Source organism: Elephas maximus, chromosome 2 (genome assembly GCF_024166365.1).
Source record: "Elephas maximus indicus isolate mEleMax1 chromosome 2, mEleMax1 primary haplotype, whole genome shotgun sequence".
NCBI classification, from domain to species: Eukaryota; Metazoa; Chordata; class Mammalia; order Proboscidea; family Elephantidae; genus Elephas; species Elephas maximus.
The window spans coordinates 89,149,258-89,171,433 of NC_064820.1; the positions used below are offsets into that span (position 1 = coordinate 89,149,258).

A 22,176-nucleotide genomic window follows, 5' to 3' on the forward strand; every position below is an offset into this window, starting at 1 on the left:
CATCTCCAACCCAGAGCAAATAAAGAATATTGGCATGAAACTTGACATCATCATTCATTTTACATGTGGCTTCCTAAGCAGGTTAGTTTTCCTTGTTCTAAATAGAAAAGAGGACAAAAAAAAAAAAAAAAAATCCTGATGAAGCAGAATTAGCACATTTGTTACAGGTTCACTTACCATCTTAAACACTGCTTGGGTCCGTGGTGAAGAGGTGAAAATTATGCACAAACTAGGTTCCAGCTGTGCATGCTACCACTGCAGTTGCCCTGATTGATTTTTCATTCATCTCTACCTAAATGCTGACGCACCAATTTGGAATGCCAGGTAGGGTCTCTGCAGTCAGCAGAGCCCTGGCTGCAGGCAAGGTCCCTGCAGCCTCGCAGGGCAATTAGGCAAATAAAGAGCTGAAACAGACAGAGTGGCAAGTCCTGGTCCTGAGGCAGAGTCATCACTGACTGTCCTTTATTGCAAAATCAACTTGAAAAAAGGAGATACATCCCCTAAAGTTTGTCACTGTAAGATCTAGGATGAGCCAAAAACCAATCCCAAGTGATATAAACCTTATGACCTCTGCAATATTTGCCAGGCAAGAATTTCAGTGTAGTGCCTCTGTTTTAATATGGAAGTTGAGGCACATGTTAACAAGGGCTTTCTTTTTCTCTCATGCACACAGCAGTGTTAACAATACTTGGCTATTTTTAAAACTGAAAATTGCACAATACTGGCTCCTCGAACTAATTTGTTTTTTCTAAGAAAGTCTATCTCCCAAGAATACGTATGAAGGAGTTTTCAGTCTGTTCCTGGAGGTCCTTCCCGGCGAGCCTCTACTCCAGCGCCTAATGCGTGTACTCACAGAAGTTCCCCAGGTCTCATGGGACAGGAACACCTCTCTGCATTTGCCCTATAAAAAACTGCCTTTCGGTCTTTTATGATTGCTTTAATTTTTTTTTTCTTCTTTCATATGTCATGGGAAGAAGATGGTTGCCCATGAGCAAATTGTAAGACTTACTTTTCCAGGAAACCAAGAGTGCCACCTTCAAAATTCTACCTGATTTCTTTAAATCTTATTTTCAGAAGCTTACTTGCTTACTCCTCTGAGGAGTTTTCTGAAATTACTACTTTTTGTAGCCACTGATCTGTGTATACAGGTTACTATTAACAAATATTACCTACTTTGGGCCCAGTGCTGTGCCGTGGGTGAAAAAAAAATCAAATAAAAAGGAATTTGGAATATAATGGGGACAATTACATATACAAGCATGAAAAGGCATGAGACAAACATGAAACGGAAGGTGACAGGCAAACCAGCAGGAGGCAAACATGTTCTCTGAGTGCCCTAGGAGCCAGAGGAGGGGAGAAGTTGTGGAAAAAGAGTATTAGGAAAGCATGCAATTTTAAATGTGAAAGAAAGGAGACATTTTAGGTAAGGAATCAAGATGAGCAAAGCAGAGAACTTGCCAGATTAATTTTTCACTTTAAAGTGGTCGTCTAAAACATAATTTATACACACACACGCTAGGTTACAGGTGTGTATCTTACCACCGTAGCCAGTCTGATTTCCATTTATCTCTATCTAAAATATACTAAAAACCAAACCAGTAATCATCGAGTCCAGTCTGACACATGGTGACCCCATGTGTGCCAGTGTGTCAGAGTAGAACTATGCTTTGTAGGCTCGTCACGGTTGTGACCTTTCAGAATCAAATCGCCAGGACGTCTCCTGAGGTGCCGCTGAGCGCTTAGCAGTTTCTGCCATCCAGGAACTTCAAAACATATTACACATATGCATATCTCCTGACAAATTTTTATGTCTCCTTTAATTCCATACCATAGTATTCAAAATTAGATCAGTTCAATCTGTTGAGTTACGATATTAAACCATCCATGGGCCCAATTTTAAAATGTAAACATCGCTGAGAGGAGGAATTGATAATAACAACGGCATTCCTTGTAACTGAGTTTCTAGTATCTGCCAAGTAGTATGCCAAGCATTTCGCATAATACAATGGCTCATGCAGTCTTATGAATCTACTGTGGGGCAAATATTTCCATTTTTTACTGGCACCAATCATTACCTTGCTGAAGGTCACACATTTAGTAAGTGGTAAAATTCGAATTTGATGTCAACCAAAAGCAACACTTAATTTGAGTTGGGCTTATTTTTCTGAATGAAAAACTTAGCCTGTTAGTTGTTTTGTTATATTTCATTATATAGGATCTTTAACCTGAACACCCAATGAGATTAAAACCCTGTCTCATGGTATATGCAAATATAAACACAATTTTTTTTATGAGAAATTAATCAGATAGAATTTTTTTTAGCATGGTTGTGCCCTAGCTTACATATAATACCACCCTTGTCGTGAACACTGCCCTGGTAACACACATGTGCACATGTCTGTATGAGTGTACACACATACACATATATCTTTAACTTAGAAAAGCCAAGGATATTACATTTTCAGAAATTTGTGATGTGAAAAGACGCATGTATCAGTGGACACTTCCTGGGCAGCCCACACTGTCATGAATGTAATCCAGGTAGGAGAGAGTGGACATTATCTTTGCTACCCTTGCTGTCTCACCAACAGATATGAAAGTAGAACAGTGATCTTTAAAGAAACATAATCTTCAGGCATTTGAGTAAACTGTAAGGACAACATGAGATGCTCACATCAGACTGTTCCTTGAGGGCAAGGGCTGTGTCAGTGCCTTAGTATCTCCACTAGAGAAGAGTGCCTCAGACATGGCAGTAGATGGTCAACAAATATGTGTTGAGTGAATAAATCTGAGTCTGAGTTATTTTCATTTGTAATGGTGTATTTTTTGAATATCTAGGTATATATAGGTTTGCTATGAGTTAGAATTGGCTCAACGGCAACGGGTTTAGGTATGTTAGTAAAAAATTTCAATTTTTGATATGAGTAAAATTTTGGGAGTTTGGGGGACTTTTATAAAGCAAGCTATTGCCAGCTCCTGAAATGGCATTCTTAATTCACTTGCAGCTTACACATTGATTCTACAGCTTACCCAGGCTTGCTGCCATTAAGCTGCAGCCAGCTTCAAGACAAGTCCAAACTGAAAATTCTATGTTAGTAGTCAAAGACATATGATAGGAATGTAATTTTACAATTTTCCCCTGGTGACAATTGAACCTCTCTTTGGAAGCAAGACACTATCCAAGGTAAAAGTGTAATAGAAATACAGCTATACTAATACCAACAGTCTGACATTAACTTAGTGTCTCTGGGTGATACAAAGGGCTAGCACGCTTGGCCGCTAAAATAAAGGTTGGTGGTTCAAGTTCACTCAGAGGTGCCCTGGAAGAAATGCCTAGTGATCTACTTCTGAAAAATCAGCCACTGAAAACCCTATGGAGCACAGTTCTGCTCTGACACTCATGGCAACGCCATGAGTCTGAACTGACTCAACACCAACTGTATTTTTTTTTTTTTTTAATACCAAGTTAACCAACTGCTATTCCTTAAATGTCCACTACGTTAAAATTATTTTATTGGGTACTGGGGACATGGAACCCTGTGGAGAAGTTGTTAAGAGCTATGGCTGCTAACCAAAAGGTCAGCTGTTCAAATCTACCAGCTGCTCCCTGGAAACCCTATAGGGAAGTTGCACTCTGTCCCATAGGGTTGCTAGGCGTCGGAATCGACTTGATGGCAACGAGTTTGAATGGGAAAGTGGAAGACATGCATGCCCTGGAAACTAAGACCATGTATTTTCTGAACTACTCTTATATGCCAGGTTCTGTCCTTATAGCTTCACCCATTTAATTGTTATTTCTCAGAACAATTCTATTGAGGTTAAGTATGTTACCCACATGTCTGTCAATTTGTTGTACTGTGGGGGCTTGCCTGTTGCTGTGATGCTGGAAACTATGCCAACAGTATTCTAATACCAGCAGGGTCACCCACGGTGGACAGATTTCAGCTGAGCTTCCAGACTAAGACAGACTAGGAAGAAGGACTCAGCAGTCTACTTCTGAAAAGATTTAACCAGTGAAAACCTTGCAAATAGCAGTGAAACATTGTTTGGTATAGTGCCAGAAGATGAGCCCTCAGGTTGGAAGGCACTCAAAAGTAGAGTCAACCTTAATGACGTGGATGGAGTCAAGCTTTCAAGACCTTCATTTGCTGAGGTGGCATGACTCAAAATGAGAAGAAACAGCTGCAAACATCCATTAATGATTGGAATGTGGAATGTATGAAGTATGAAGCTAGGAAAACTGGAAGCCGTCAAACATGAAATGGGATGCATAAACATTGATATCCTAGGCATTAATGAGCTGAAATGGACTGGTATTGGCCATTTTGAATTAGACAATCATATGGTCTACTATGCCGGGTATGACAAATTAAGAGGAATGGCATTGCATTCATCACCAAAAAGAATATTTCAAGATCTACCCTGAAGTACAACCTGTCAGTGATAGGATAATATTCGTATGCCCACAAGGAAGGCCAGTTAATATTAAGGACTATTACTCAAATTTATACACCAACCACTAAGGCCAAAGATGAAGAAATTGGAGATTTTTACAAACCTCTGCAGTCTGAAATTGATTGAACACGCAATTAGGATGCATTGATGATTGCTGGAGATTGGAACGGGAAACTTGGAGACAAAGAAGAAGGATCAGTAGTTGGAAAATATGGCCTTGGTAACAGAAACGATACTGGAGATCACATGATAGAATTTTGCACGACCAACGACTTCTTCATGGCAAACACCTTTTTTTGCCAACATAAACGGTGACTACACACGTGGACCTCACCAGATAGAATACACAAGAATCAAATCTATTACATCTGTGGAAAGAGGCGATGGAAAAACTCAGTATCATCAGTCAGAACAAGGTCAGGGGCCAACTGCAGAACAGACCATCAATTGCTCATATAGCAAGTTCAAGTTGAAACTGAAGAAAAATTAGAACAAGTCAATAAGAGCCAAAGTACAACCTTGAATATATCCCACCCGAATTTAGAGACTGTGTCAAGAATAGATTTGATGGGTTGAACACTGATGACCCAAGACCAGACGAGTTGTGGAATGACATCAAGGATATCATACATAAAGAAAACAAAAACCCAACCCACTACTATCAAGTCAATTCTGACTCATAGTGATCCTATAGGACAGAGTAGAACTGCCCCATAGAGTTTCCAAAGACTGCCTGGCAGATTCAAACTGCTAACCTCTTGGTTAGCAGCCATAGTACTTAACCACTACGCCACCAGGGTTTCCTGAAGAAAACAAGAGGTCATTAAAAACAAATTATGGATAACATTGCGAAGAATGGGAATTCCAGAACACTTAATTGTGCTCATGAGGAACCTGTATATAGATCAAGAGGCAATTGTTCGAAGAGAACAAGGGGATACTGACTGGTTTAAAGTCAGGAAAAGTGTGCATCAGGGTTCTATCTTTCCACCATACTTATTCAATCTGTATGCTGAACACATAATCCGAGAAGGTGAACTATATTAAGAAGAATGGGACATCGGGATTGGAGGAAGACTCATTAACAACCTGAGTTATGCAGATGACACAACCTTGATTGCTGAAAGCGAAGAGGACTTGAAGACCTTACTGATGAAGATCAAAGACCACAGCCTTCAGTAAGGATTACAACTCACCATGAAGAAAGAAAAAATCTTCACAGCTGGACCAATAAGCAACAACATGATAAACTGAGAAAAGATTGAGGTTGTAAACAATTTCATTTTACTTGGAGCCACAATCAACAGCCATGGAAGCAGCAGTCATGAAATCAAAAGACGCATTGCATTGGGTAAATCTGCTGCAAAGGACCTCTTTAAAGTGTTGAAGAGCAAATATGTCACCTTGAAGACTAAGGTGCACCTGACCCAAGCCATAGTGTTTTCAATTGTCTCCTATGCATGTGAAAGTTGAACAAGGACTAAAGAAGAATTGATGCCTTTGAATTGTGGTGTTGGAGAAGAATACTGATACCATGGACTGCCAAAAGAATGAACAAATCTGTCTTGGAAGAACTACAACCAGAATGCTCCTTAGAAGTAAGGATGGTGAGACTACATCTCACATGTTTCAGACATGTTGTTAGGAGGGATCGGTCCCTGGAGAAGGACATCATGCTTGGTAAAGTAGAGGGTCAGTGAAAAAGAGGAAGACCCTCAATGAAGTGGATTGATACAGCAGCTGAAACAATGGGCTTAAGCATAACAACGATTGTGAGGATGGCGCAGGACCAGGTAGTGTTTTGTTCTGTTGTGCATAGGGGTTCTATGAGGCAGAACTGACTCCATGGCACCTAACAACAGCAATGGCATGTTACTATTCAGATTTTATAGTTTAGGAAATGAAGTCGTAGTGTGGTGAACTAACTTTCCCAAGGGTTCTCAACATGTAAATCCAGAAGGGAGGTGTCCGGGCAGACTGACCCCAGAGCTTGCATTCTCAACCACCATTATTAAGGTCCTATACATGCTGAGGGAAACACTGGTGGCGTAGTGGTTAGGTGCTATGGCTGTTAACCAAGAGGTCGGCAGTTTGAATTCGCCAGGTGCTCCTTGGAAACTGTACGGGGCAGTTCTACTCTGTCCTGTAGGGTTGCTATGAGTCGGAATTGACTCGACAGCAACGGGTTATACGTGCTGAGAAGTGCAAACCATTCTGTCCTAGACAGCTTTTACAACTCTTTAAGGTTTCCTGCCAACTGGAATGCCTCCCTTCACCCATGTCATGCTGGGTTACAGGTATAGCACTGCCCCACATGCGTTAGCACATGAGATGTTTGAGTCCAAAGACTGGGTGATTTCCTCTCTGTGTACCCATCACCCAGAACTGCATCTGAGTGCTGAAAGGAAGAATGAATGGACAGACAATTGGACCTTCGAGAAACAGGTAAAAACACTGTAGGAGCCAAGACTGAGAGAAGGTTTAAAACTGCTTTCAAGCACAAATGTGTCATGATAAGGAGGATGATGAAGAGTTATTCTTTTCCTCCACTGAGGACATAATGAAAGAAATCAGATTTCAATTTTGAACTTCAAATTTGGTTTAAAAATTATGGGAATCAATGCAAAGGCTACTAGAAATTGAATAAGCAGAGAAACCAGAGTCTGGTTTGATAGAATTATTTTAAAATAGATGGGATCTTCTCCTCCTTGATATCATTTAAGTTTAACTAGTTAAAGGCAGAAGAGTGGCCACCATGAGTGCTTCACAAATGTTGGTCAGTGATTCAGGGGAAAAAAATACATAGGGACTGTGAAAGTGTATTTTTCAGTAGGCTAAATTAATTCATTTTAAAGAACTTCTATTTTTTTCTGAAGTAATTTTTCTTACCTTTTTTTGCTGCTAAATGGCCTTTACTTCATGGAATTATAAATTACAGACTTTCAAAATTATAATTTTCATCCTTGCTTAGCAAAAAAAAAAAAAAAAAGCAACCTTATACTGATTCCTAACCTAAACTGTTTTGTTTTGGTGGCTGATTGGTTTTGTTTTCTGTTGGCTTTGCAGGGATGTGAAAGCCAGAAGTCAGACCACTTGCCCAGATGATGACTAAAAGAGTCAGACTAAAGATGCATTTGAATTGTTCACTCCTGCGTGGAGTGTATAAGGTGATCTATCGAAGCCATAGGATTTATTTTGAATACCTGGAGAGAATGCAAAATGACTGGAATACATCCAAGGCTGAGAGAGAAGCCATGATTAACAAACAAAACAAAACAAAAACCTCTGTTCAACTCTGCAATGCTAAGTTCCCTCAGGGAGCAAGTCTGTATAAGCTTCAAGGTAAACATAGCCTTTCCCAGGTCTTCTTCCATTGTTCTCTGAAAGTACAAGCTACTGAAGCAGCTAATTAGCTTTTTTGATTCCCTGAATTTTTTTTTTTTTTGAATTGGGTTGGCCATAGACCTTCTCATCATGGTGACCCTCCAATCTGGCCCTAGTCACACTGTTGCTTCCTTGGCCTTGCCATAATACTTTGGCAGCTTGATAAACCTGAAAAAATTGTGGACAGAAGGAAGAAACCATGAGTTCTACCCTGGGCATCATAACTGATAGGTCAGGTCTCAATTACTTTACCTACAAAATAGGAAAAATGACAACCTCTCCCAGGGTGAGAAGTGTTTTTAAAAAAGTGTATTAACTATACAACCTGAAGTATTGTTATTAAGCTGTTATGGCTCACTTCAAACTTGATCAATTTTATGGATAAATGTTAAAACAAAAGACAAAACCAAAGATATCTCCATCTAAAGGGAATGTGAACCCTTCTGTAAGTCTGTTATTTCAAATGACTTCAGGAGTCAATCCAAAGTGTGATCTCCAGAGCAGCAGAATCAGCACCCCCTGAGAACCGGTTAGAAATGCAAATTCTCTGGCCCCATCACAGATCTACTGAATTCAAAACTTGGGGGCTGGGGATGGGGCCCAGCCAGCAGTATTTTAACAGTTCCCTGTTGCCCGCCTTGATTCTGATGGAAGCTCAAATTTGAAAACCTCTCCTCTACACTTTTAAGATTATCAGGTGTTCCAGGTCTTTATCTTGTGTCTGAGATTGGGGTTGGAGTCGACAAACTCTTGGGAATAATGCTGTAATACATTCATTTTCTTCTTTCTACTCTTTTTCATTTTTCTGCAGCGCACTTTTTTCTTTTTTTAAGAAAAGTGTAATTTAAAAAAACACTGGAAAAGAATGTATGTAAACATCTTAGTTATTTTGTTAAAACAGTAGGCAGATAGATGTGCTTTTTCCTCTTAATTTACGCACTGTTTGTTTTTTTGTAATGGTGCTATATTTATAAAAATTAACAAGGCAGAACAATATGTCATCAGTTTGGAAAGAATTCCCATCCAAAAACGGTTAACAACTTAAAAATATATTTGGCATTAAAAAGGATTATTTGCTATATTGTATTTTTGGGAAGTTTGAGACGACTGTCATTTTACTGAAATAGTCTTTGGCACTTTCTGAGACTAACTCTGGACTTTTGGCACTTTCAGCCCATCTGGTGATACATTCCCTCAAAGCATCACTTCTGGCCTCATTGTTCCTCTCCGAAGCCACGTGGTTGCCTTTATAGGCTTGTTGTCAAAGGATGAAAAGTGGGTAGGAAAGGAGTAGTGAATAAGAAGATGGTATAGATGGATATTAAATTTAAAACAATAACATCTCTGGAAAAGTTCGGAATTTCAGCAAACATTAGTTAAACACTACATTAACACTGGATTTAAAAATACAACTGCAAATCATCTACAAGACAGCTTTGGTGGCATCACAGGTCAAATAGTAACAAGTTTTCTATGTAAGGCAAAATCCAAAGCTAAACTCACCAATGCATCCCACATGTAATTCTAAATTAGTTGACAAACAGTAAGGAATCAGGCAACTCACATATATTTTAAATGGTGATAAGAGTCTGAGAAGGTGTAGAAAATTTAAAATATATGCCAGTTCTGATTTTTGACTACATACAACTAGGAGTGCTTTGATTAATGATTTACTGAGCTAACTGATTACACTAAGTCATAATAAAAACAAGAATCACTCTGTTAAAATAATGATCTTTAGCAGCAGAAACTTCTCCTCTTTATATAGTCCCACCTCTTTTGGCTGTCCCTTTTAAGACAGCTTCCAAGTCCCTGTAGCAGACTTGCCATTGGTCCACATTCTACGTCAAAACATGATCTCATCAGAATTCAGTTTTTTGGCTTATGAGTAACAAAGCCTATTCCAGTTACAAAGGCTATGTCTATAAAAAAAAAAAAAAATTCAGAGCACAAAAAGGTAAGTACAATATTCTCCAATTAACCTGGCAAATATTCACAACTAAGCTCATTAAATTAATTTTCGAAATTGGTTTGTGATACAAGATGTCATGGATTGAAATATGTCCCTCCAAAAATGTGTGTATCAACTTGGCTGGGGCATGATTCCTGGTATTGTGTGATTTTCCTATATGTTGTAAATTCTGCCTCTTTATGATGTAAATAAGGGACGATGGGCGGCACTTGTGTTAGTAAGGCAGGACTCAATCTACAAGACTGGATTGTGTCTTGAGGCACTCTCTTGAGATATGAAAGAAAGAAGAGAGAAGAGAGACAGGGGGACCTCATACCACCAAGAAAGAAGCACCGGGAGCAGAGTGAATCCTTTGGTCCCAGGATCCCCACATTGAGAATCCCCTAGTCCAGGGTAACATTGATGAGAAGGCCCACAGAGAGACTATGTCTTCCCCTGGAACTCACACCCTAAATTTGGACTTTTAGCCTATTTATTGTGAGGAAATAAATTTCTCCGTGTTAAAGCCATCCACTTGTGGTATTTCTATTATAGCAGCACTAGATGACTAAGACACAAGATATAATCTAAAAATTCATCTTAATAGGTTTTTAAGTAATAGTGATCTTTGAAAGTGTTTTATAAGCCTTTAAAATGAAATAATTCTCATTTACATCTTCTTAGAGAAATTCATTCATTTTGAAAACAGAACTAGAATCATTTAACCAACCTTCTTTACAGGCATTGAAGTTTACTCAATAAGTTAGAGCCGACTATTTTAGAATTCATGCAAAATTTTCTGCATGATTTATAATGTTCTTTCATAAAGTTCTGTCCCAAGAAAAAGGAAAAGTAGGTATGCCTAAATATTAAAGAATTTTCAGTGTCCTAAACACCACAAAAATATCTCCCCAGTAGACCATTCCCATTGACCTGGCTTCAAGTTTCCACCATTAAAGTCACCAATAAGAAGTTTTCCAAGTTCTCTTTCCTTTCAAACTGGATCATGGTTTTGTGAAATATGCTAAGGAGAGTAATGCAGAGGTGACAGAGTGCCTGGGTGAGTACTACCAAAGTTAAGAGGAAAGGAGCAACCTCAAAAAACTAAGCTTCTGTCTTCCATATTTTCATAGAAAGAAATGCTCATTCTATGAACAATTACATACAAGACCTAAGTTCTCATCAATTCTGAACAAATGACAGTTGAGGATTATTTGTGTAATAATGTTGAATGATTTCTTGTGTCTTGTTAACTTTAACAGGCATGAATATTTTTTTATCTAGATGATGCAACACAATCCTGAGAATATAGTAACTAGAAAGCAAGGGTACTAGCAAAAGACAAGAGAAATAGTAACATTGAACAACTCTTTAAAAAGAAACTGTTGTTGTTGTTAGATGCTGTCAATTGGTTCCAACTCATAGCAACCATATGCACAACCTAATGAAACACTGGTCCTGCACCATCCTCACAATCATTGTTATGCTGGAGCCCACTGTTGCAGCCACTATGTTAATACATCTCATCCAGGGTCTTCCTCTTTTTCAATGACCCTCTACCTTACCAAACATGATGTCCTTCTCCAGGGACTGGACCCCACAGTAACATGTACAAAGTATGTGAGGAACTGCTGTCCAAAAATTGAGAAGTACCTGGGTGGTGCAAATAGTTAAGTGCTCAACTACTAGCCAAATAGTTGGTAGTTGGAATCCACCCAGAGGGACCTCAGAAGACAGGTCTGGCGATCTACTTTCAAGAGGTCACAGCCTTGAAAACTCTATGGAGCAGTTCTACTCTGCACACATGGGGTCACCATGAGTCAGAATCAACTTGATGGCAACTAACAAAAGCAACAATCCAAAAATTGTAGAAAAACTTCATATACAGTTATTAGTCACCACCTTCAAGTGTTGGTAATAACTGCACACCTAAAAACAAGTTTTAGTGCACACAATACTGCAAATACTGTGAGAACAACAGGAAATATAAAGATCACAGGAAAATGACATTTAATTCACAGCATGAGAGGGGATAGGAAAGCTTTCAGCAAGAAGATGGATAGGTTATCCAGAAGATAAGAAGGAGCTAGAGAAGAGGGGAATGGATCTTGCTGTCTGTTAGAAAATCATATGAAAAGGAAATGAGCTGTTGGAGAGCTTAGCCTTCTGGGTGACTGCATGTAGCTGAGTGGCTGGACAGTAGGGTAATCACAATAGACTGGCCATGGACTGGCTATTGCCCCTGAATGGTACAAATGGCTAAAATGCTTGGCTGCTAACCAAAAGGTTGGAAGTTCTAGTTCACTCAGCGGTGCCTCAGAAGAAAAGTCTTGTGATCTACTTTTGCAAAATCAGCTGTTGAAATGGGGTTGCCATGAATTCAAATCAACTCTATAGCAACCAGTTTTTTTTTTTTTTTTTGATAGAGTTGAGGCTGAACAGGCAGTCAAGGGCAGGGACAGCAAGATCTTGCATGCCATGCTAACTTAAATTTCTCTTGATGTTAGTGGATATTCTAAACAAAGTGTCACGACCACTGTGGGTTACTCATCCTTACATATATCATAATATGACCCTAAAAACATAACTGTGTTAGTATAGCAAATTACAAAGAGAGATTTTCATAATCACGATATTACGGATTGAATTGTGTCCCCCAACAATATGTGTCAACTTGGTTAGGCCATGATTCCTAGCATTGTGTGGTTGTCCACCATTTCATCATTTCATGATCTGATGTGATTATTCTATGTGTTGTAAATTCTAACCTCTATGATTTTAATGAGGCAGAATTAGAGGCTGTTATGTTAATGAGGTAGGACTCAATCTACAGGATTAAGTTGCACCTTGAGTTAATCTCTTTTGAGATATAAAAGAGAAAATCGAGCAGAAAGCAGAGGGACCTCCTACCACCAAGAATGAAGAGCTGGGAGCACAGTGTGTGCTGAGAAACTCCTAGACCCAGGGGAAGATTAATGACAAGCACCGTTCCCCAGAGCTGACAGAGACAGAAAGCCTTCCCTTGGAGCTGGCACCTTGAATTTGGACTTCTAGCCTCCTAGACTGTAAGACTATAAATTTCTGTTTTTTAAAGGCACGCATCTGTGGTGTTTCTGTCATAGCAGCAGTAGATAACTAAGACACACGCCCTGTGTAAATTGTTCCTAAGGAAGATGCATGTTTAACACATTTTAAAAGGATTTCCAATTTTTTACAGAAGTAACATGTAAAGATTTCAAAATGTAATGGGTTCTCCTTTAGTTATTGGATTTTCACTCACTCTTCAGTAAGGCTGGATTAACATAAGTATTGCTATAAACCCAATGATCAGTATAAACATGGAATACATCAAATATTTAAAAATTTTCATATTGGGTTATATCAATAAACTATTGAGCTGTCGACTTTGAAGTGGTTACAGAAATATTTTATGGGATTGGAGGACAGAATCCGGCCTATTGCCTGGTTGCATAACTACTAGAATGCAAGCTCCAAGAGGTTAGAAGCTATGTTCACCACGATATCCTCTGGCACACAGTAGGAGCTCAGGGAGCCATAGGTGGCTGTGCTGGTTTTACACTGCACACTGCAGGATGAATAGTGCTCCCAGCATTGAATAGTACACAACCTGAACAACCATATGCTTGCTGTGGCCCTCTCAATATTAGTTATAATATCTAATCTACAATATCTATTATGTTAGGAATTATAACAATTAGATATAATATCTAATTATTATATTAGATGTTATATCTCACACACAACTTATTTAAGGAAAAATGTTCACAATCCAAGTACATGTAGAAAATAATCATATAATTATCAAACTACTAATGAAGTACCTAAAATGGTTTGATTCCATACTGTTACAAAAGCGTAAACCCTCTGAGGACAAGGACCATATTTCGTTAGTGTTTTTTTTTTTTTAACTTCTGGAGTCCTGGTGGTGCAGTAGTTAAGAACCCAGCTGGTAACCAAAAAGTAGGCAGTTCTAACCCACCACCTGCTCCTTGGAAACGATATGGGGCAGTTCTACTGTCCAATAGTGTTGCCATGAGTCTGAATCAACTTGATAGCAACGGGTTTAGTTTCTTGGTTTTGGTTTCTACTTCTCGCAGCTAGTCAGTTTTTAGTGAGTGTTTAATGAATGCATACAGAAAGTTGGTATTTCTGCAGTTTTAAACACAGTAGCATGTGAGGGCGAACTAGAGCTGACTAGAATTAAATAGTTACCAGATTAACTCAGTCTGTTTTTTATGCTGATTGGGATGACCATTTCTGTCCTGTCAGTGCCTAAACCTTAACCTGTTATGAGCAAATCTTCCAAGGCTTCTTGCTTATTTGAAGAATATAATCTACCCTGATAGAAAAGGACCATTTTTGGAGCATATGACCATCTATAGGACCAAGATCATATGAATATCTATATTTTCCTGCAAGTATTCCACACAAGTTCCTGAAGTCCACTTATAGGAGAACATAAATCATGTAAGCTTTTAAGATATTTACTTGCGCTTTGGTCTCTAATAAACGTCCAACTATCTCCTCTATCTCTACTTCCAATCTCCAGCTTATCTGGATGGAATATTTTCACACTGATGGAAAATAAACAGTATAAGCTATTGGTGACTTAGTGTGAGTGGGATTGGTTTTTTATCAGTATTCGCTATTTCTTTTTTCTACCCTGGCCTGCTGGAGATTGTTTCACCCCTTCCTACTCATTAATTTAACATTTGCTTAATGATTGTGCCTTTTGGCCCACTTCTTGCATGATTCTCTGGCCTCTGCCTTATGTAGGGAAAGGTATGACAGTACAAAAAGAAGCAGCTGTTGCTAGCAGTGAAAAGGTAAGCAAGGAAGCAAGACCAGCCTGTCAAAATATAGTCACCTTTAGTGAGCCTTACTGAATTCTGCTTCTCCCTCCTTGCCAGGCTTGTGGAAACCTCCCTTGGCTTGGTTGAGAGTAAAGATAATGAAGTCTACCTACTTTAATTTTTATCTGAGTTGGCAATAGCAACAGCAGCAACAAAGTAGAAAGACTGGATGCTGTTGGCCTTTAGATGGTAATTTCTAGCAACAAACTAATTCAGAGGCAACCATGCAACCTCTCCATTCTGCTAATGCTGATTGAAAATGTAATGCATCAAATCCAACTCAAACACAAGCATATGCTCCATCCCCTATAGCAGCCCCTTCCCGCCATTTTGGAGACAATCAGAAAGTGAATTTAGGAAAGTTCCCCCATCTGCACTGCTGCGCCAAGTTGTGGGAGTAGATAAAAAAGCATCTGGGATACAAAGTGACAGAAAACAAAAGAAGGTCATTTCAATTTCAAGGAGCTCAAGAGAAGGATAAATGTTTATTTTCTCCACATCTGGAAGGGTGTGTTGTGTTTTTCATTCCTGAGTCTGAATAGAGGAATTCCATTCTGTAAAAATGTCATTGCTAAAAAGAAACAAAAAGGAAAGTTAACAGGTAAAATTTGGATGTTTGAAAATTAAGATGACAGTTGTTTTGGAATATAAAGCAAAACAGAAAATGTACTAAAAAAATAATGAAATGTGTAAAATAAAATTGGTATAAAAAAGGTAACTCGTGGTTATAAAGCAAAAAACACAGGAAAAGAGGAAAATAATATCCTGTCAACCATTAACTTCAATCATCTCGCCTAGTCAAAATCTATTTTTTTAAAAACTGCACAAATGGGAAATATTACATCAGTATGTAGTGAATGGCCTAAAGACGCATCTGCCATCCTCCCGTTGAGAAGAATAACATGGCCCTTGGTTAGGAACCTCTTATTACAATTTGCGTTTCCTAGTTTAGGAGGATCATTGCAAAATAACCCTCTCAACAAAAGTGTGAATTTCTGCTTAGCCCTTTGCATGGGCAGAATAAATAGCTACTTGCTGACGTCATGTTCAAATCATTCAACAATATTTCAGGAGTAAGTATATAAAATGCAATCCATGTCCCCAAATATCTCTCACCATTATGTAACCCAAATTATGTCATACTAATGAGATTAGATATTCAACTTTAACAACTACAATGCAACTGGCTTGCTCAGCGTAATGTTTGCAATGTATTATTAATCCTTATATCTCTAGCACCTGGGCTGGAAGAGTGTCTTCATGAGTATTTTGCAAGTTATAGCTGTCAATTTTAATGTTTTGGCATGTTCTAAAAAAAAAAAAAATCTTTTTATTTACATATTCATTAAACTATATAATGGAAAAAAGAAAAGAAGGAAGGAAAGACGAAAGAAAGAGGGGGGGAGAGAGAGAAAGAAAACATTAGGAAGATGAATTAATAATTTCACTTACATTCTTTTGTTATGATATCTAAACTCTGGAAGTACATTTATCCAGAACATTGCCAACTATTGGTTTTCTACTTAAACATCTTTTTTTTTTTTTTTTCTCTTGTTTTTCATACGATACAGACATTGGATTGAAAATAATTTCTAAGTCACGAGGCAGACTAAGCGGGATGAAGTAAATTTGCTTTCATAACCCTCATTCCTTCCTTTTTCTCCATTCTCCTTTTCTTTCTCTCTTTATAACACTCTAGTGTCTGAGACAGTCTAGCTACCCATGGATCTATACTTTCAGGCCCTCTCCTCAGACCTGTCAGCCCCTTTCTGATCCTGCCTCCCATTAAAACTAACACTTTCTTTGCCTTTAGTCTTTGGATAATCTCTTGCTTCTCTAAAAACACTTTAATTCAAAGATTTACCTTTCATAGTGAATATTGCAGGAAACGGGAGAAATAATTTGTCCAAAAATTCATCCTAGTGACCCTTAAATCACTTCATCCTCTTTGGCTACGTTTTCTGAGGCACCAGGCTACGGTTAGTCCCATGCAGCAGCATGGTTCCTACCATTCTTTATTTAGTTCCCTTCACAAGTTGAACTTTTCAATACCCACAATGGATCTGGCATGAGCTCACTGGCACAGTCCCCACTTTAAGAAATCCTCACTCTCAATTTTGAAATGAAGTTGCTTCAAAATACTAACATGACTGCCAAATCAAATTCTCTCCAATAATTAAAAGTGCATGAAAAGCAAGTGGATATTGACCTCTTTTGTGGGCACCCATGGTTTTGGATGGTTTCTTGGGCTGATATTTCCAAATGCAAATTTTGAGTCTATTATTTTTTTCTTTAGTTTGAAGAATAGGCATTTGAGGAAAGCTTTAAATTAAATGGGAAACATTAATATAGTCTAGGAAGACTGTAACACTAGAAAATGGCGTATTCAATGCAACGGTGGATTGAAGCAGGAAAGTTCTTCCATCACCCATCCTCTGTGGATGCACAGTGAAAAATGGCTACTAATAATTCCACAAATAAAGCAGTAATCCAAGAAAACTAAACTGAAGGCCATGGACAATATTTATTTGCCAACCAGTACCCATTTGGCCAAAATCTGATGAAGCTGAGAAGCACCATGGGGAACTTAAATTCAGTGTTCTGTGTTCAGGCTTAAGTTCTTAGTACAAGCCAAAAATATTTATGGTGAGCTTGCCTGGAGGCTTTGTAAAGTCTGCAAAAGACTACCTTATTTAAATTTGCTCAGTCCATTGGCCAATTAATCCCAATTAATAGGTACCTGTTTGTAGGAGTTTTTTTTTTTATGACAAAATTAATTTTACTATCCTTTCTATAGGGAGGGCAGTCAATGAGGTCAGAGCATTTAGCCAAAATCAAAATTGAATATTCTAAGGGCCTAAATCAAAGCCCTTGGAAGCAGCAGTCAAGAAATCAAATGACATACTGCATTGGGCAAATCTGCTGCAAAAAGCTTCTTTAAAGTGTTAAAAAGCAAACACGTCATTTTGAGAACTGGTGTGCCTCACCCAAGCCATGGTGTTTTTAATCACCTCGCAGGCAGACAAAAGCTGACAATGAATAAGGAAGACTGAAGAAAAATTGATGCATTTGAATTACAGTGCTGGCAAAGAATATTAAATATACCATGGACTGCCAGAGGAATGAACAAATCTGTCTTGGAAGAAGTATAGCCAGAATGCTCCTTAGAAGCAAGGGTGGGCATGTTATCAGGAGGGATCAGTCTCTGGAGAAGGACATCAAATAGAAGGTCAGTGAAAAAGAGAAAGACCCTTAACAAGATGAATTGACATAGTGGCTTCAACATTGGACTCAAATATAACAGCAACTGTGAGGATGGCACAGGATTGGGTGGTGTTTCATTCTGTTGTACATACAGTCAATATGAGTTGCAACTGACTCGACAGCACCTAATAACAATAACAAAAGCACCTAAATGGTGACTGCTTTCACCTTCAAACTATCACTTAGACATAGCCAGTGCAGTAATGAAAATAACTCTTATGAACACTTGTATGATGAAGGTTACTAATATTGCCAGCCTGTCCTGTTTTCCTAGAGTGGGTAGCTGTCTAAACGCCCAGTGTTCGGGGGAACAGAAGGCCTCACAACTGCAGTCGATATTTTTCCTCACTGCCCAGTCAAACAGAGTGAACGGGAAAATATTGGTTCTGAAAGAGAGTGGTGTGCTCACACAGCCAACCTTAACTATTTTGCTATTTAGCCTAGGGCTAGCTATGATGAGGGGATATAATTTTGGTAACACGTAGGGGTAATTTCAGACCTGAAAGTGGAATCAAATGTGAAAACCAAGGCTAAGTAATGGCCAATTTTCTCAGAAGTAGACAGAGTTCTTTATTTACTACACATCCCCAGATATTTTAAGTTTATTATTCAGATTTCAGCATAGAAGGTAGTATGCATATGGATCTATTTACGCAAAAAATAAATCAGAAAATTTACACAAACACATACAGATACACACTCTCAGTTAATTGAACTTGATTAATTCTAAACTCAAATCCATACAAATATTTTATTTATTTATTTAAATTCTTCTATTGGCTTTATAAAAAGGGGCCTTGACAGCATAGTGGTTAATCACTTGGCTACTAATTGAAACGTTGGCAGTTCAAATCCACCAGCCACTCCATGGGAGAAGATGTGGCAGTCTGCTTCCATAAAGATTTACAGCCTTGGAAACTCTATGGGGAAGTTCTACTCTGTCCTATAGGGTCACTATGAGTTAGAATCGACTTGATGGCAATGAGTTTGATTTTTTTTGTATTGGCTTTATGTAGAATTTTTCCATGTTAAAAATGAGATATAGGAAATTCTCTATGAACAAAGGAAGAAAAAAAAACTGAATTGCTCTTCATTCCTTCTTAGCTTCAAAGCTAAAGACCTAATGTTCTTTTACATTTTCAGTATTATTAGTTCATTGCTTTCTTCAAAGAGCTATTTTTTTAAAAGACCACCCAGAAGTTTCAACTAATTGAGGAAGCAAACTTCAACTTATTTAAAAAGAAAAGCTGCATGGGACACATTCCTGGCATCGGTACTCTGTCATACGTGTTTGTGCTGGATATAACGCAAGGGACAAGCTTTAAGTTTTCAAACTACCCTCATCTTTTCTTTTTTGCCTCTAGAAGGACCAAAGCGAAAGAATAGTTAATAATCTCTGATACCTTTTTTTCAGAAAGATTGTTTCATAATATGAGCTTTGGAAATTCCAGGAAAAAAATGAGCCACCCAAGGAGATCATAAAAGCCAAAGTTACAGATGTAGAAACAGGTTTTTAGTGGTGTGATGAATTTCTGAGTTTGGGGAAAGTGTAACATGGTATTCGAAGTAGAGCATTTAAACCACGGAATTCTAATTAGCTGTTTGACTGTGGGAGAAGCATCTGTAAGTGAAAATTAAGACCTTTATTAAAAAATCTTTGAGGAATATACTGAAATACAAAAAGAATAAGGAAAAAATCTATATTATGAGTCAAATTAGTGATAGTTTGCGTAGATGCTATTGTAACAATTTAGGATTTATTATTTTGGCTTTTATGTATCTAAATAGTCATTCATCTTTTCAAAATATGTGATTCAAATTTTCTCTTCTAAATTAGGTATTTGTGTGCCTCTGATTTTTTCTTTCATATGGAAAAATATCTGATATAGTTTGGATGCCTATAAAGAAGTTGAAACTATTTATATAAATATTAGATACCCACATATTATTAGATTAATCATCAAACATAGCCCTTTGATTCTGTAATGGCAAATTTTACGTGCCATCTTGGCTAGACTATTTAATCAAATAATAATCTAGGTGCTGCTATGAAGACATTTGTAGATGTGGTTTACATTTACAATCAGTTGACTTGAAGAAAAGAAGATTAACCCTCATAATGGGGATGGGCCTCGTCCTGCCAGTTGAAGGCCTTAAGAACAAAAACTGAGGACTAACTGAGAAGAAGAAATTCTCTCCTTAAGTCTGCAGCATCAGCTCCTGCTGTTTCCAGCCTGCTAGCCTGCCCTACAGATTTTAGACATGCCAGACCCCACATACATGGGAGCCAATTCTTAAAAATACATACATACTTACAAACATAAAAATATAATATATACATTATATTATATATTTATATAGAACAACAAGTCTGTCTTAGAAGAAGCACAACTAGAATGCTCCTTAGAAGAAAGGATGGAAAGATTACATCTCACATACTTTGGACTTGTTGTCCAGAGAGATCATTCCCTGGAGAAGGACATCATGCCTGGTAAACTAGAGGGTCAGTGAAAAAGAAGAAGACCGTCAATGAGATGGACTGACACGGTGGCTGCAACAATGGACTCAAGCACAACAATGATTGTGAGGATGGTGCAGGACCAGGCAGTGTTTTGGTCTGTTGTACATACAGTCACTGTGAGTTGGAACTGACTCGACAGCACCTAACAAATCTGTGGAAGGAGCCCTGGTGATGCAGTGGTTAAAGTGATCAACTGCTAACCAAAAGGTCAGTGATTGGAAACCACCAGTGTTCTGTGGGAGAAAGATGTGGCAGTCTGCTTCCATAGAGATTTATAGCCTTTGAAAACCTATAGGGGTAGCTATGAGGCAGAATCGGCTTGATGGCAGTGAGTTTTTTTTTTTTTTTTTAATATACCTGTGCTTAATTTTTTTTTTTATAATTCCATTTCTTTGTTGTATTTATGAGACAATATTAGTGTAGTGTGTGTCTAAAATTAACCTCTTTTCAGATATAAAAGAGATTAAACAAGCGAGTAGAGCTGGGGGAAGATAGACGTCATGCCACATGAGGGTCACCAAGAAGCCAAGGAATAGAAGCTGAAAAAATAAGGACCTTTCTCCAGAGCCAATAGAAAAAGCCTTCCCCTAGAGCTGGCACCCTGAATTCAGACTTCCAGCCTCCTAACTGTAGAAAATACATTTCTGTTTGTTAAACCACCCACTCGTGGCATTTCTGTTATAGCAACACTAGATAACTAAGATAGCGTCCAAAGAAGAACCTTTACTCAATAGTGGGAGAAAAAGTGATGCTAAACTAAATGAAGCTTTGGTACCATCTAACAAAGTTTTAAAAAAGACCTGAAAAAATAAAATATTTCTAAGTTCTTGACCAAATCCCTGAACAACACACAGCAATATCGATAAAAAAAAAAAAAAAAAAAAAGTGATAGGAATAAAATATATCCAGCACTAAATAAGGTAAAATTCAAGCTTTATGGCATCCAGGAAAAAGTTACCAGGTACGCAATGAAGCAGGGAAATATAATAAACAATGAAGATAAATATTAACCAGTAAATACTATGTGGATAAAATCAAAATAAAATAAACACAAATCAAAATCCACTTTTTCTTCAGACCAATTATGAGGATATAAAAAATCTTTTCATCTCTCTGTTCGATTTTGACACCAGCTGCCAATTAGCACTTCTTTTTCTGACCTAGTCAACCAGAGCTAAGTTAGATCTCACAAGTTAAAAGGCCACTGTCTTTCAGACTGCCAAGTTAGCTCAAGACTTCAGGTGCCAAGGTGCCATCTACAAACTTGGGAGTACCTAGGGCTCCTCTTGCTTCTGATCTGCTGGTGAAAAATCCAGAGTTTTCCCACTACCCCTTCAGGATGCCAGCTGCATGCTCAGTCTGCCACCCACCAAGGCTCCCTTACTTCTGACCTGCTGCCTACAAATTTGGGGGTTCTCTCTACCCTCTAGGAAACCCTGGTGGTGTGGTGGCTAAGAGCTATGGCTGCTAACCAAAAGGTCAGCAGTTCAAATCCACCCACCAGTCGCTCACTGGAAACTCTATGTGGCAGTTCTACTCTGTCCTATGGGGTCGCTATGAGTCAGAATCGACTCAACAGCAATGGATTTGGTTTGTTTTTTTCTACCCCCTAATGATAAAAAAAAAAAAAATTTAGTTTTTTTTTAATGATACTAGTCATAAACTCATAGGGTCCCAGTGCCTCTCACTTCTGATCTGCTGGTTTTCACTATAGTCTCAGGTTCAAT

At 38.3% G+C, this 22,176-nt stretch overlaps 1 protein-coding gene across 1 annotated transcript in view; it reads right to left on the reverse strand.

Moving 5' to 3' along the window:
* The window catches only part of HAPLN1 (hyaluronan and proteoglycan link protein 1), an 87,135-nt gene that overhangs the window by 32,313 nt on the left and 32,646 nt on the right, over positions 1 to 22,176 (reverse strand). The window lies entirely within an intron of this gene.